Source organism: Triturus cristatus, chromosome 2_2, assembly GCF_964204655.1.
Source record: "Triturus cristatus chromosome 2_2, aTriCri1.1, whole genome shotgun sequence".
Lineage (NCBI taxonomy): Eukaryota > Metazoa > Chordata > Amphibia > Caudata > Salamandridae > Triturus > Triturus cristatus.
This window is the reverse complement of record NC_140582.1, coordinates 1,245,787,245-1,245,802,571: the sequence shown is the minus strand read 5'-3', so window position 1 is coordinate 1,245,802,571 and position 15,327 is coordinate 1,245,787,245. Positions and strand designations below refer to the sequence as shown.

General features: G+C 45.3%; 1 protein-coding gene across 1 annotated transcript in view; it reads left to right on the top strand.

Annotated features, from left to right (window-relative positions):
• Positions 1-10,399, top strand: part of LOC146863507 (uncharacterized) — a 136,223-nt gene extending 125,824 nt beyond the window's left edge. The window contains exon 5 of the mRNA XM_085643183.1: positions 10,125-10,399. The gene's annotated coding sequence lies outside the window, so the exon portion shown is untranslated. The remainder of the gene's footprint in view (positions 1-10,124) is intronic.
• The last annotated feature ends 4,928 nt before the right edge of the window (positions 10,400-15,327 follow it).

Genomic DNA, 15,327 nt, shown 5'->3' with positions numbered 1-15,327 from the left:
CCCCTTTTATCTCAGCCCCCGCTTGACGGATCCCCCCGAGACTTTCAGGGTAGGAGCGGAGCGTAGCGCCCCACCTATTTTGAAAAATTTGCGAGGATTCGTCGACCGGCGCCAAAGTTATTCAAAATAGAATGTTGAGGTTTTCCTATGGAAACGTGGTCCTAACTATAACTACCTACTGGCTATCGCCAGTAGGTAATATATATATATATATATATATATATATATATATATATATATATATATATATATATATATATATATATATATATAGTGGCTCATTTCGCCCTCACACTCCTGTGGGCGAAACGAGCCACTCAGGTTTGGCTTATGAAAATCCAATTTAAGGGCAAGAAAACAACAAGACGCGTTTCAACTTTCTCACAAAGTTATATGGAATATGTATAATATATATAAACATATGTTATATATATTATACATACCATATATATTTACCCCTAAACCCCCCAAATCACCCTTTGTACCCCAATAAATATACACCCCCAAAGTCTAAAATTACCCTTACACCCAAAACCCAAACTGAACCCTAAAATTACCATGGGCACCCCAAAACTCAAATCCACCCTAAACCCTAAAATTACCCTAGGCACCCCAAAACTCAAACGCATCCTGAACCCTAAAAATACCCCTACACCCCAAAACCCAAACAAACCCTGAACCCTAAAATTACCCTGGGCACCCCAAACCCATCCTGAGCCCTAAAAATACTCCTACACCCCAAAACCCAAACAACCCCTGAACCCTAAAATTACCCTGGTTACCCCAAAACCCAAACCCACCCTGAACCCTAAAATTAACGTGGGCACCCCAAAACCCATACCCACCATGAACCCTAAAAATGCCCCTGCACTCCAAAAACCCAAATCCACTCCACACCCTAAAATTACCCTGGGCACCCCAAACCCAACTGAATCCTAAAAATACCCCTACACCCCAAAACACAAACACACCCTGAACCCTAAAATTACCCTGGGCACCCCAAAACCCAAACAAACCCTGAACCTTAAAATTACCCTTGGTACCCCAAAGCCCAAACCCACCTTCAACCCTAAAAATACCCCTGCACCCTAAAACCTATACCCCTACACCCCAAACCCACCCTAAACCCTATACTTACCTTATACTTACATGTAAAATACATATGCCTTTACCATTCATGCCTTTACAAAGAAATTTGTTGTAATGGCATTGCGGAGAAATGGTAGTTCGTTGTGTTGTCATGCCGGGTAATGGTATTTGTTGTCAAAATTTCGTTGTAATGGCTGTTTACCCTCATAAATAAGGCCCTGGGTGTTTGCTGCAGACCCCATACCTCAGCAGCACAGATGAAAGTTCTACATCTCAGGTGCTGTCACAAGCTCTTCCCTGGAAAGACCCCTCTCCAAGTGTGTTGTTACCTATTCGTGCATACCTATGTGACAGAAGTACGTGTTTCCAAACAACAGCGTCATTTGTGTGTTTTGTCTATGTGCTAAGGCCTGAGCAGGACAAAATAACAAGGGACATTGTTGTTCGACCGTGTCTATGGTGTGCAGATTAAATCCCAGAAAAGAACAGAACGCAAAAACAGTGGCAGGTTCTGCTGAAAGTACAGGTGGCACAAAGCAAAATATGTTTGTATAGTAACGCGTGCAAAGCAGAGGACAGTCTGCGATATGCTCATGCTAACATAGGGAAAACAACAATGGGCCTGCACGGGGCATATGACAACATCAAGTACACTCAACTAGCGGTAAAACTGCTATTGCTGCTTTATAGAGGAATATCTCTATTCCGGATATTTGCAACGCAGCCACGTGGAGATCTGTCAATACATTCAGCAAACATTACTGCCTAGACTCGAATGCTAGAGCAGACGCTCAAGTAGAACAGGCCTGTCTCAGAAATCTCTTTACTTAAAAGGCTACCTTAGTTCACTCTGTCTTCTCTACCGCGCTCTGTGGGGGTGGGCTTGCTACTCTATTCAGTGCTTATGACTATAAAAGTAAATCCCCCATGTGAGAAGTAATAGGTTCTTACCTGTAACTCCAGTTCTCGATTAAGGGAACTTCCAATATAGTCATAAGCAACCCTCCCTCCTCCCTGCTGGAGTAGACAGAGGTAACCATGGGACCTAAATATTATCATTCGTCGCCTCCGAAAAGAACTGAAAAACTGCCACCTGCTGAGCATGATGGGATACTGGTGGTCTTTGAGTCCTTAAAGGCGCAGTCTCTACAACAGCTTCGGCGCACATACCACGCACCCTACCACCGATCAGGCGCCCCCCACCACCACCCTCCGCACCTGGACCGTGGTCAGCACCGAAGACATCACCCGCACGATGAACACCATCCACTCCGGCTCCCCCTGCCCACACTACATCTTCAATAAAGCCGACTCCATCATCGCACCCCAACTCCGAGAACTCATCAACAGCTCCTTTGCAGCCGCCACCTTCCCGGAGAGCTGGAAACACGCCGAGCTCAGCGCCCTCCTGAAGAAACCCACTGCCGACCCCACGGACCTCAAAAACTTCTGCCCCATCTCGCTCCTCCCTTTCCCGGCCAAAGTCATCGAGAAGACCGTCAACCAACAACTCTCCACCTTCCTCGAGACCAACGGAGCCCTCGACCCCTCGCAGTCCGGTTTCCGAGCAAACCACAGCACCGAGACCGCCCTCATAGCAGCCACCAAGGACATCAGGTCCCTGCTCGGAAAAGGAGAAACAGCTGCCCTCATCCTCCTGGACCTCTCAGCGGCCTTCGACACCGCCTGCCACCGCACCCTAATACAGCGCCTCAGCAACACCGGAAAAGCCCTGGAGTGGATCATCTCGTTCCTCGCCGGCAGAACACAGAGAGTTCGCCTCCCCCGTTCCGATCCACGGCCACCGAAGTCATCTGCGGCGTCCCACAAGGATCATCTCTCAGCCCCACCCTCTTCAACCTCTACATGAGCCCCTTCGCAGCCATCGCACGCCAACACAGCCTCAACATCATCTCCTACGCCGACGACACCCAGCTGATCCTCTCCCTCACCAACGACCCCGCCACCGCCAGAGCCAACCTCCAGGATGGAATGAGAGACGTCGCGGAATGGATGAAGCTCAGCCGGCTGAAACTGAACTCAGATAAGACGGAAGTCCTCATCCTGGGACCATCCCCTCCGCCTGGGACGACTCCTGGTGGCCCCCGGCCCTGGGCTCCGCACCCAAGCCAACGGACCATGCTCGCAACCTGGGCTTCATCCTGGACTCCTCACTCGCGATGACCAAGCAAGTCAACGCCATCTCGTCATCATGCTTCAACACCCTGCGCATGCTCCGAAATATATTCCGGTGGATCCCCACCGACACCAGGAAGACGGCCACCCAGGCCCTTGTCACAAGCCATCTGGACTACGGAAACACCCTCTACGCCGGCACCACAACCAGACTACTGAAAAGACTCCAGCGTATACAGAACGCCTCTGCACAACTCATCCTGGACACTCCCCGCTTCAGCCACATCTCCCCTCAGCTGAAAGACCTGCACTGGCTCCCCATCAGCAAGAGGATCACGTTCAGACTACTCACCCATGCACACAAGGCTCTCCATGACATGGGACCCACCTACCTCAACAACCGCCTCACATTCTACACGCCCACCCGCCAGCTCCGCTCCGCCAACCTCGCCCTCGCCACCGTCCCACGCATTTGCAAGACCACTGCCGGAGGAAGATCCTTCTCCTACCTGGCGGCCAAGACTTGGAACTCCCTCCCCACCCACCTACGACAGACCCAGAACCATCTCTCCTTCAGGAAGCAACTCAAGACCTGGCTCTTCGAACAGTAGCGGACCCCCCCCCCCCCCCCGCGCCTTGAGACCCTACGGGTGAGTAGCGCGCTCTACAAATTCCATGATTGAGTCTCTATGTTTAACTCTTATAATGACAGGCTATGCGGCTACTCTGTCCTGCTTCCCTTCTTCTTTAAAAAGGGTTTTTTGAAAGAGATTAATGCTGTTGTATTAATACATCATAAAATTATACACAGATATATTTCTCTTGGCCCCTTTTTCAAGTACAAGATCAATAATTTGGCCATTGTAGCCTAGTCCTACAGGCTGCATAATATTTGTCATTCCTAAGTGACTCGCTGGCCTTCCTGAAGAAACGTGAACATCTACACCTAGGAAGGTGTATTGTGAAAGAGTGCTCCGGGGTCCCCAGAAAGGTGGCAGGACTATTCAGTGCTTATTGTTGGAAGTGCAGACACCCATAGGAAAGAAAACACGGACCAGGAAGATGAAGTAGTACGTGAAGTTTAATACACATCTGCATACAACCAGTTCAAGTCAAGAATGCCGTTTCAACCCCCAAGAGCTCATGCCCAACCTTCCACCATTTTTGAAGCTAAACATTCTTCCCCACAACACGAGTCAGTCACGAGCTGGAACACAGAACTCCGCTCGTGACTGCTCATGACAACTAAACACGTTCCCAACACACCTTCCACCTTTGAGAAAAAGAAAAAAAACCAATATAAACAATAGTAAATAAAAAAAAAAAACATCTTGAGTAATACTTTAAAATAACTTACAAGATTAATTCATGACAAAATCCTTGTACTTAGCAGGAAGGCGATGAGTGCGCCCAATCCTTGAATTATCAGAAACACAACTGGGAGGAGATAAATCCTCATGGTCATTGTTATGCCCCAAATCCAAAAATACATTACTGGTGTGATCTTCTTGATAAGTAGTAACACCCTTAAACAAAGAAACTCTGTTTAAATTCCAGACAGAACCACCATCAATTCTGACAGCGTTCTTAAATGTTTCAATTACTTTTCTTGGACATGACCAAGTAGACAAACCTTTACTTACACCTTCTTTTTTCTTTATGCGAACTAAATCCCCCACCTTGATCACCTGTTTAGTTAATGAGCCCAATTTCTTTTCCATTGCACCTTTCATTTTATTTTTGTATGATTCTACTCTTCGTTGCACCGCTTCATAATCCACTTTAAAAAAATCATTGAACCCATTTATGTTTTTCTTCATCCACCAAGGAGTCAAATTAGTGCTAGGTTTACGCCCTCTTAAAAGTTCAAAAGGACTGACTAGGGTGACAGAATTTGGAGAAGTCCTGTATGCTAATAACATGGATTGCAAAGCATTCCGCCAATTCAACCCACCCTTAACAGACAATTGGACAGCCTCTTTAACCACACGATTGAATCTCTCCACTTGACCATTCGCTTCAGGATGGAAAACAGCAATTCTATTGTGAGTAATTCCACATTTAACAAGAAAACCTTCCATTTCCTTGCTAATAAATTGTGGTCCATTGTCAGTTACAATTTATTGAGGAATGCCTTCCCTACAAAAGACTTCATCTAAGAATTCAATAACACAATGCTTCGTGTTTAGGTAAAATATTGAAATGGCCAATGATATCTAACCCAAGTTTACACCAAGGACCAAGCGGAAATTCTACAGGATGAGGTTCCGGACGCAGAGCAACAGCTGACTTGTCACTATTGGAACAATGAACACATGAACGTACAAAATGATCAACTGATATGTCAATGCTTGGCCACCAAAAAGATTCCTTGACACGTCTCCTGGTAAATGAAATCCCTAAATGTCCTTCATGATCAATTTCAAGAATTGTATTCCTAAGAGAAAAGGGAGGAATAATCTTGTCACCCCTCAAAACCAAACCATTTTCAACAGCGAGTTCTTCTTGAACCTTAGAGAAACCCATCATATCTCCAGATAACTTCCTATGTTCAGGCCAACCTTGAAGCAAATACTTCTTGACATTAATTAACTCGGAATCCTTTTCCATTTCTAGCAACCAAATGTTTTCTTGCAAACCAGCTTGTTTACCAAATACTAAATTAATATCACTCATGGTAAAAGCTACTTCCCAATCATCATCTTTAATTTTGTCTGGGAATGCCATAGGTGAAATTAATCTAGACATGCAATCAGCATGTACATTAGCTTTACCTTGGACATATTCAATTTGAAATTGGAAAGACTGTAATCTTGAAGCAAGTCTTGCAAGACGTGCGGACATGGTACGTCCACCACCTGGTGCCATTAAATAAACAAGAGGTTTATGATCGGTTTTAATGGTAAATTTAGTACCCCACAAAAAGGTTCTAAAATGTTCAGCTCCCCAAACACAAGCTAACAGCTCTCTCTCTATAACTGAGTAATGTTTTTCTGCATCTCTCAAAGCTCTTGAAGCATACGCTACAATCCACTCTTTACCATTGTCTCTTTATAAGAGAACACTACCTAACCCAGTACTGCTAGAATCCACCATAATAATGCATTGAGCTTTCACTATGAAATCCTTTAAATCTTGAAATGCCTTAGACATATCTGTGGTCCAAATAAATTTTGCATTTTTCTTTAATAAACATCGAAAAGGATCTACTTTAGAGACAAAATTTTGTATGAATTTGGCGTAAAACTCGATGAGACCTAAAAAAGCTACAAGTTGTTCTTTGGACATAGGTGTGGGAGCATTTATAATGCTTTCAATATGATTTCGTTTGGGTTTGATCCCATTTCCACTAATTATATGTCCTAAATATTCTACTTCCTTTTTCTTGATTTTACATTTATCAAGACGAAGGGTAAGACCTTTTTGAGCTAAAGAAGCGATTACACTTATTAGATTTGTATCATGTTCCTCATTATTTTTACCATAAACAAGAATATCATCTTGAAATGCTATCGCTCCATTTAGTCCCTCCAAGGTATCCCTCATGAGTCTCTGAAACACTGAGACAGCACTAGCAAGGCCAAAAGGCATGCGGCAGTACCTGAAAAGCCCTTCAGGCGTGATGAATGCAGTGATATTCTTCGATTCTTCAGAGAGGACCACTTGGTGATAAGCACTAGCCAAATCAATGCAGGAAAACACTTGAGCCCCTGCTAACGTGGAAACCATCTCATGAAGATTGGGTAAAGGGTGACAATCCACCCAAATCGCATTATTTACACTGCGAAGGTCCACACATAACCTAAGCTCACCTGAAGACTTAACCGCAATCACAATGGGAGAAACCCAAGGTGATGACTCAATAGGCTCAATGATGTTCTTATTACATAGTTCCTTGAGCATGTCCTTCAATTTGCCCCTGTAAGTAAGAGGAACATTTCTCACTTTGTGTCGCACAGGGACTACATTGTCGTGTAACTTGATGACATATTCAAACCCTTTATATCTTCCTAACTCTCCACTAAAAACATCGGGAAAAGATTCTTTCAACCTATTGACTAATTGAGGATCTTGATTGTGGGTAATATTACAAGAGTCTACCACATAGACAGGAGGATCAGCTCTGGGATCAATTTTAATTCCTAATTGGCGTTGGTGGGGCCATCCTAAGAGTGACAGACCTGATCTTGCTACATATATCTTCCCAAAGGTATGACGACCGGAAAATATTAAGTTTCTGCAAAAAAAAACAACCAGGTCAATTTTGAGTCCTGTATATCCACCAGGAGAAACATCAGGTGGAGACAAAATCTTCGTGGGCCAATTGTTACGAAAAATGTTTAACGAAATAATAGTATACCAGGCACAAGAATCTACGAAAAATTCTAAGTCGACATCACCTACAGTAATAAAACATGACGGAAATTTAGTACCCTCACCCCCGTCACACATATTAATAACAGTGTTGACTTCATAGTCATTGTCATCACCTGGATTATCGTTATCATCATAAATGTAATTGACTTTTCTAGGAATTGACTTACAAAATTTCCCAAAATGACCCTTCTTATTACATTTTGTACAAACTCTCCCTATGGCAGGACAATTCTTAAAATCAGCTAAATGGCTGTCACTTCCACATCTGTAACAAAGTAATGGGTAATTATTTTTTTCGCATTTTTTACTTTTGGCTTAACCATCAACTTTTAACGACTTGTCAGTCTTTTGTGGAAAATGTTTCCTTTGTTTGTCAGAATCTTTAGAAACATTAAAGACATCATTTTTGTCATTTCCTCTAATTTCTTTTACGAATTTTTCTGAGGGTTCAATTGATTTCACAATATCAATGGCATTATTTAATGACATGTCTGATGTGGTCCAAAGACGCTCTTGAACTTTTTTTATTGTTTGTTTTCATTAAAATTTGATCTCGTAAAACTTGTTCATAACAAATATGCTCAAAATCCCATGTGATAGCTAAAGATCTGAGAGCTGATACAAAATCTTCAATGGGTTCATCATCTTTTTGCTTTCGTGAATAAAATATAAATCTCTCCATTACAATGGTTTTTTTTTTTTCCGTATCGTAAATTCAGTTGTGAAGATGCATAGTCATATACGTTAATGTTGCCAGGATTAATCAGCGCAGGTAAGCTTTTATATTCTTTCAATGCAATCCCACCTAAACAGTGTTTCAAAAGTGAAAGTTTTCTCTCTGGTTCACATTCCTCACCCTCTAACACTTCTACATATGCTAAAAAAACAGGTTCCCATATTTCCCAAGACATGGGAGGATCACCAGGGATAGCTAGAAATGATGGAGGAGGAACAATACCAGACATGGCGAAAAACAGTAAAAACAGAAAAGACAATATTAATGGTGAACAACTAAATAAATTAATATTTGTACTTATTCTGTTACTATATCAGAAAAAAAAATGATATGATGACAGTTTTGTTCCAGAAATAATAATAGTGTGAATGACACACGGTGTGCGTGTCACCGAAGTAGTAAATATTACCCAAAAGCTACTTTCCGTATAAACAAACCACTATAAAAATCCTTGTTTACTGTTGCCAGGAAACGATACAGAGCAATTGAGGCATGCCTCTTGTATGACGCGGTGCGCTTACGTTAGCGTGCGTCCTTGTAAAAGAAATGTGTATTCCGGTGATTGTTGCCAGGAAACGAACAACTCTCCTTCACGTATATTGACGCGCTGCGCTCACGTCAGCGTGCGTCCTTCATACGCTTCGAAACTGTGACGAAGATAACTTTGTGTTTGCCCCTCCAGAATTCTAACCCGTGACGGTGATGGCTTGCCGGTAGAATCCTTGAGCAAAAACAAAGAAAACAGGCAAAAGTACGTAGAACAAGTAAGAATATTTCCTTTTCCGATTTCCTTTTACGGTTCCTGGGTCCCTTATGAGAAGAAAAGAAAATCCTTTCCCATGTAGAGATCGTAGCTTCCAAGAATAAAAATAGAAAAAATAAATATATTCCGGATTGAATTTAATTATGGTTCCGCATCCCGCTAGTCGCCAGTGTTGGAAGTGCAGACATCCATAGGAAAGAAAACACGGACCAGGAAGATGAAGTAGTACGTGAAGTTTAATACACGTCTGCATACAACCAGTTCAAGTCAAGAATGCCGTTTCAACCCCCAAGAGCTCATGCCCAACCTTCCACCATTTTTGAAGCTAAACATTCTTCCCCACAACACGAGTCAGTCACGAGCTGGAACACAGAACTCCGCTCGTGACTGCTCATGACAACTAAACACGTTCCCAACACTTGTGACTATAATGGAAATTGCCTATGGGAGAACTGACGTTACAGGTAAGAAACTTTTCCTTCTAGGCTGTCCCTTTGTATGATGATGTCATTTAGGGTTTTGATGTGCATTGTGACATCTTTCTCTGGGTCACCCCTTTATTTGTTTAGGCGTCTCAGGATTCGTGTTAAGGATTAAACTTTGTTGTGGGTTAGAGCCTGCATTTAAAAGGGACTATCCTATGAATACAGGTCAACCCAAAATCCCAGCTGATGTCATCAAACAAACATTCATTCATGTCTCTTCTTGGTGATTGTTAGAGATGGGGGACTGAGCAAAGAGAACTCGTTTCTTCCTCTTTGCTGGATGATTCTTTTAATAAAAACAAAATGACTTCATATTATGTTTGTTCGTTACTACTCCATGTAAGACGTCTTCATGATCAGAGAGCTCTGCTCAGGGGGAGCAGCTGAGTAGTTTATATATGTTGCAATGTTTGACTTTGGAAAGGGCAATGAAATATATAAACGTGTGTTTGTATTATGGTTTGTTGTATCTACTGACTGACTGGGGGCTTAAAGTTACTTTACAACTTACACATGTTTCTTTTAATAATTTTACTAGAATGACAACAATAAGACAGATGTTTAAAAGGTGCGGAGGAAAGCCACGCCTCAGGAAGTTCAACGCTGGACACCACTCTATCCGGAAATGTTACAGACCCTCTAAGACATCCAGTTCCTGACTGGAGGACTGATTTTTACAAACTGTCTGGGAGAAAGATCACGTTGTTCTGTTGCTTGCTGTATATGCACGAATACTCTGCAGCTGTACAATCTATGCATAACCTTTTTTATTGATTCCTCACATTTTCAAATAAAGGGTGATTGAAGGGTAAACATTTGCCCTCCCCGATTCTTTTTTTTTGTATTCTGTCTTGAAAGTGCAGCTGTCACCAGATAATTATGTGAGCATCACTAGAGAGGGGCTTTGGCTCCACCCACATGTTGTGAACCATGAGTACATGTTTTCATTGGGCAAAAGTTGTGTGCTTCCACCAAACAAGTGCTGCCGTTCTCGCAGCTGAGTTCATTTTGTTTATGTGTCCCCTGCCTAAGCTTGAACTTTAACTCATACACACGACACTAGAATGTTATGAAATTGTCTTAAATAACAAAATCATTTATGTTATTTTTCTCTGACAGCAGCACAGAGGGGAGGAGGGCAGTCATTAACCTACATGGATTTTAGGTCTGGCTTGACACCTCAACTGTCACCTGACCTTTGAACCTGCACCAATATTATTCTACAGTTCTTTGTTTCCACACAAATACATATCTATTGCCATGCCATTTACTAGTAATGCGTCACATAACCGTACAACATTCCTTTAAAGCCAGACCTACTGGAATTACCACTGCTTGTTCACATGTTTTCCCGTGTGCTTAGCATGTCCGATAGGCGTGGCTTGAATTACACATGCTTCCTAACGCTTCCAGGGCACAGTCTCTGAATTGGACATGTGTATCTGGAGTAGGCTGTAGGGCTTTGTGTGCGTGGGTGAGGAGACGGAAGGTGATTCTTTTGTTGACGGGGAGCCAATGCAGGTCTCTCAGATGTCCGGAGATGTGGCTGTTACGTGGGATGTCGAGGATGAGTCTGGCTGAGGCGTTCTGGATCCGTTGGAGTCTCTTCTGGAGCTTGGCGGTGGTTCCGGCGTAGAGGGCGTTGCCGTAGTCCAGTCGGCTGGTGACGAGGGCCTGGGTGACAGTCTTCCTGGTCTCGGTGGGGATCCACCGGAAGATCTTCCGTAGCATGCGCAGGATGTTGAAGCACGACGAGAAGACGGCGTTGACTTGTCTGGTCATGGAGAGGGAAGAGTCCAGGATGAAGCCCAGGTTGCGTGTGTGGTCCGTCGGTTTGGGTGCGGTGCCCAGGGCGGGGGGCCACCAGGAGTCGTCCCAAGCGGAGGGCGAGGAGCCCAGGATGAGGATCTCCGTCTTGTCTGAGTTCAGTTTCAGGCGGCTGGTCGTCATCCACTCGGCTACATCTTTCATCCCTTCGTGAAGGTTGGCTCTGGCGGCGGCGGGGTCGTTGGTCAGGGAGAGGATCAGCTGGGTGTCGTCGGCGTAGGAGATGATGTTGAGGTTGTGTTGGCATGCGATGGCCGCGAGGGGGCTCATGTAGACGTTGAAGAGGGTGGGGCTCAGCGAGGATCCTTGAGGGACGCCGCAGATGACTTCGGTGGCCTCTGACTTGTACGGTGGTAGGCGGACTCTCTGTGTTCTTCCGTCGAGGAAGGAGATGATCCATTCCAGTGCCTTCTCCTGGATTCCGACGTTGCTGAGGCGCTGCACTAGGGTGCGGTGGCAGACAGTGTCGAATGCCGCGGAGAGGTCTAGGAGGATGAGGGCCGCTGTTTCTCCGTTGTCCATCAGGGCTCGGATGTCATCGGTGGCAGCGATGAGGGCGGTCTCGGTGCTGTGGTTGGCTCGGAAGCCAGACTGTGAGGGGTCGAGGGATCCATTCGTCTCGAGGAAGGCGGCCAGCTGTTTGTTGACGGTCTTCTCGATGACTTTAGCTGGAAACGGGAGGAGCGAGATGGGGCGGTAATTCTTGAGGTCGGTGGGGTCGGCTGTTGGTTTCTTGAGTAGAGCGCTGAGTTCGGCGTGTTTCCAGCTCTCCGGGAAGGTGGCGGTGTCGAAGGAGGTGTTGATGATGTCCCGCAGGTGGGGTGCGATGACAGCGTCGGCCATGTTGAAGACGTGGTGAAGGCAGGGGTCGGTCGGAGATCCGGAGTGGATGGAGTTCATTATGCAGATGGTATCTTCGGTGCTGATCTGAGTCCAGGCGCGGAGGGTGGTGGTGGGCGGTGTTGCTGCGGTCGTGGCGTGCGTCGGTTGAATGCTGAAGCTGTTGTGTATGTCCGCGATCTTGTTGTGGAAGTAGGAGGCGAGGGAGTTGCAGAGGTCTTGCGATGGGGTGATGTCGTTGTTTCCGGCGTTGGGGTTGGAGAGCTCTTTCACGATGTTGAAGAGTTCCTTGCAGTTGTGTGCGTTGTTGTCCAGCCGGTCCTTGAAAGCAGTTATCTTGGTGGCGCAGATCAGTTGGTGGTGCTTCCGGGTGGCAAGCTTGAGGGCGTTCATGTTGTCCGGTGTTGGTTCCCTTCTCCAGACTTTCTTGAGGGCTCGGCAGTTCTTCTTGGAGCTCTTGAGTTCGTCGGTGAACCATGGGGCTTTCTTGCTGCCGGGTCTGCTGGGCGGGGTCCTCAGAGGGGCGAGTTCGTCCGCGCAGTTGCTGATCCACTTCGTGAGGTTGTCGGCGGCCTGGCTGGGGTTCGCTGAGCTGGCAGGAGGGTGCTGGCTCAGGGAAGCGGCGAGCTGGTCGGCTGTGATCTTGTTCCAGCTTCTTCGGGTCAGGAACTCTGTTTTATTTTCCTCTTTTCCTCTTTTTATCACACTTTTCCCTCTTTCCTACCATTTATACTTGGCTGAGGCAGCGACGGGATGGCGGGAAAGGCATTAAAATACTGCTTGGGTCAAGGTGGCGCTTAGAGCGTTTTGGGGACGAAATACTGAAAACATGGCTTCTGCTGAAGCCCAACTTCACCAGCGGTAAAAGGCTACCATGGTCCCGCCAAAATTTCTGTCCAGAAACTAAATAGAAATGTGGGGTATTACTGCCGCTTGATATTACCACATTCTCTCCTGTAATTACCACTCAAGTATAAAACGTTCTATTGAGATAAAATGTCCAGGAAACTAATCAGTCATTTCTTTTCTTCTTCAAGGAACACAGGGACATATGTACAAGTACTTAACACCACCAGAACATCACTTTTCAAGGCGTTTCTGTGACGTTAAGTTCATCACCTTATTTACAAGGTGGCATTAAGACACTTAACATAGCATTCCGCTGTCTTGTAAATAAGGCCCCCTTTCACGCTACGCTACATTCAGCGTGAAAAGGGTGTGCAATGGGTGTTGTGGTGGGCGTTCCGCCGCAACACCCATTGATTTTGATTTTTGACTCTGCCTCCTATTTACAAGGGTGGTGTAAATATGGGGCAGCACCAAAATTAAGACCAACAAATAAACCTGGTCTTAACATGGCGAAAATGTTTACTTTCTCCTCGTTTTTGCTGTTTCTATGTGTGCTGAATTGTGCAACACACATAGAAACAGCAAATCACCATGAATGATTGTTTATCTGCAGGATGGTGTCCCTTCCTGCACATGAACAATCATTCCCCCAAACGCAGGCACCCTTGAAACAAGGTGCAAGGATGTCTGCAGACAGAATCCCCAGCAAAGGAATTCAGGGGGAAGCTGGTGGTGAAGTCTTGTACCCCTGAGACTTCAGCAGGAGGTAAGCACAGTTCAAGCCCTTGGAGATTCTTCTTCAAGATGATGAAAGTTCAATAAAAGTTCTTTCTCCTTTCCTTGGCAATTAAGTAACCACTGCAGGCCAACCCCAGAAAATAGCACACTGGCACAGGGGCAGTCAAAGCCTTCAGCTTCCTTGGTTTCTTGTCCTTGGCAAAGGTCGGTCTTGATTCCCAGAAGTGATCTAAAGTCTTGGGGTCTGGGCCACAATATGTATACTAGTAAATCCTTTGTTTTGTGAAGGCAGAGGGTGCCTGTACCTAGCCAAACCAATTCTGTTCAGCTTCCTGGCAGGAGGTGGAGACAGCATTGTTGAAAGCAAACCTGGCCCAGGTAGCTGAAAGGAAATCTCCTCCCCCTACTCTCTATTCTATGAGGGCTCAGGGAGTGAAAGGAAATCTCCGCCCCCCCACTCTCCATGCAGCCAAGGTCCTATTCTGTCCAGCCGTTACTCATCAGACTGCTGGAGCACCAGACATGTAAACCAGACATGCAATACACAACTTAGCAGCGGCAGGCTGGATGGTTAGGCAAGAAAATACCCACTTTCTAAAAGTGGTATTTTCAAGCACAGAATGTTAAAACCAACTTCATTAAAAGATGTATTTTATCATTCTGAGTTCAGGCATACTAAATTCGTTTTTCTACCATGTTCCCGGGGTCAGTTAGGATTATAAAATGTTATAATCAAACTGCCCATTCTGGCCTATGGGGACAGGTTGCCTTGCAATAGTGAAAAACGTAATTGGCTGTAATTCACTATCAGGACATACAACACATATCAGGGCATGCCCTACCTCTTACTTACAATGTACCCTGCCCGTAGCCCTACCTTAGGGGTGTCTTATATGTAGATGATGGATGGTTTAGGGACTGGTAAGTGGGTTCACTTACCAAGTCAACATGGCAGTACTAGACTGCACACAGGCTCTGCGATGGCAGGCCTGAAACACACTTTACAAGCTGCTTCTGTGGGAGGCACAACCAGTGCTGCAAGCCCACCAGCAGCATTTGATTTACAGGCCCTGGGCACACATGGTGCACTATACTAAGGTCTGACAGGTAAATCAAACAAGCCAATCATGGAGTCACTAATCCAATACAATACTTTACAATAGGGAGCACTTGCACTGTGGCACTGAATAGCAGTTGCACAGTGTCCAAAGCGTCTAAAACCAGCAAAACATATCCAAAACAGAGGAGACTACAGCAAAGAAAATGGAAGGGAGACTCACGCCAATGGTACCAGGTCTAACAGAAGGTAAACTGCGTAGCTACCCCCTTGGTGGATATAGGGGAGCAACTGCTGCCCGAGCTGAATCTATCCAGTTCTGGAGCCATTGAGACTGTCGATCCCAGGTGGCCCCTCATCTCCCCTTCCTCCCAATGAATGAAGGCGGATCTTATATCATTAGGTTGTGGCCCTTTGGAGAATCTTAGGC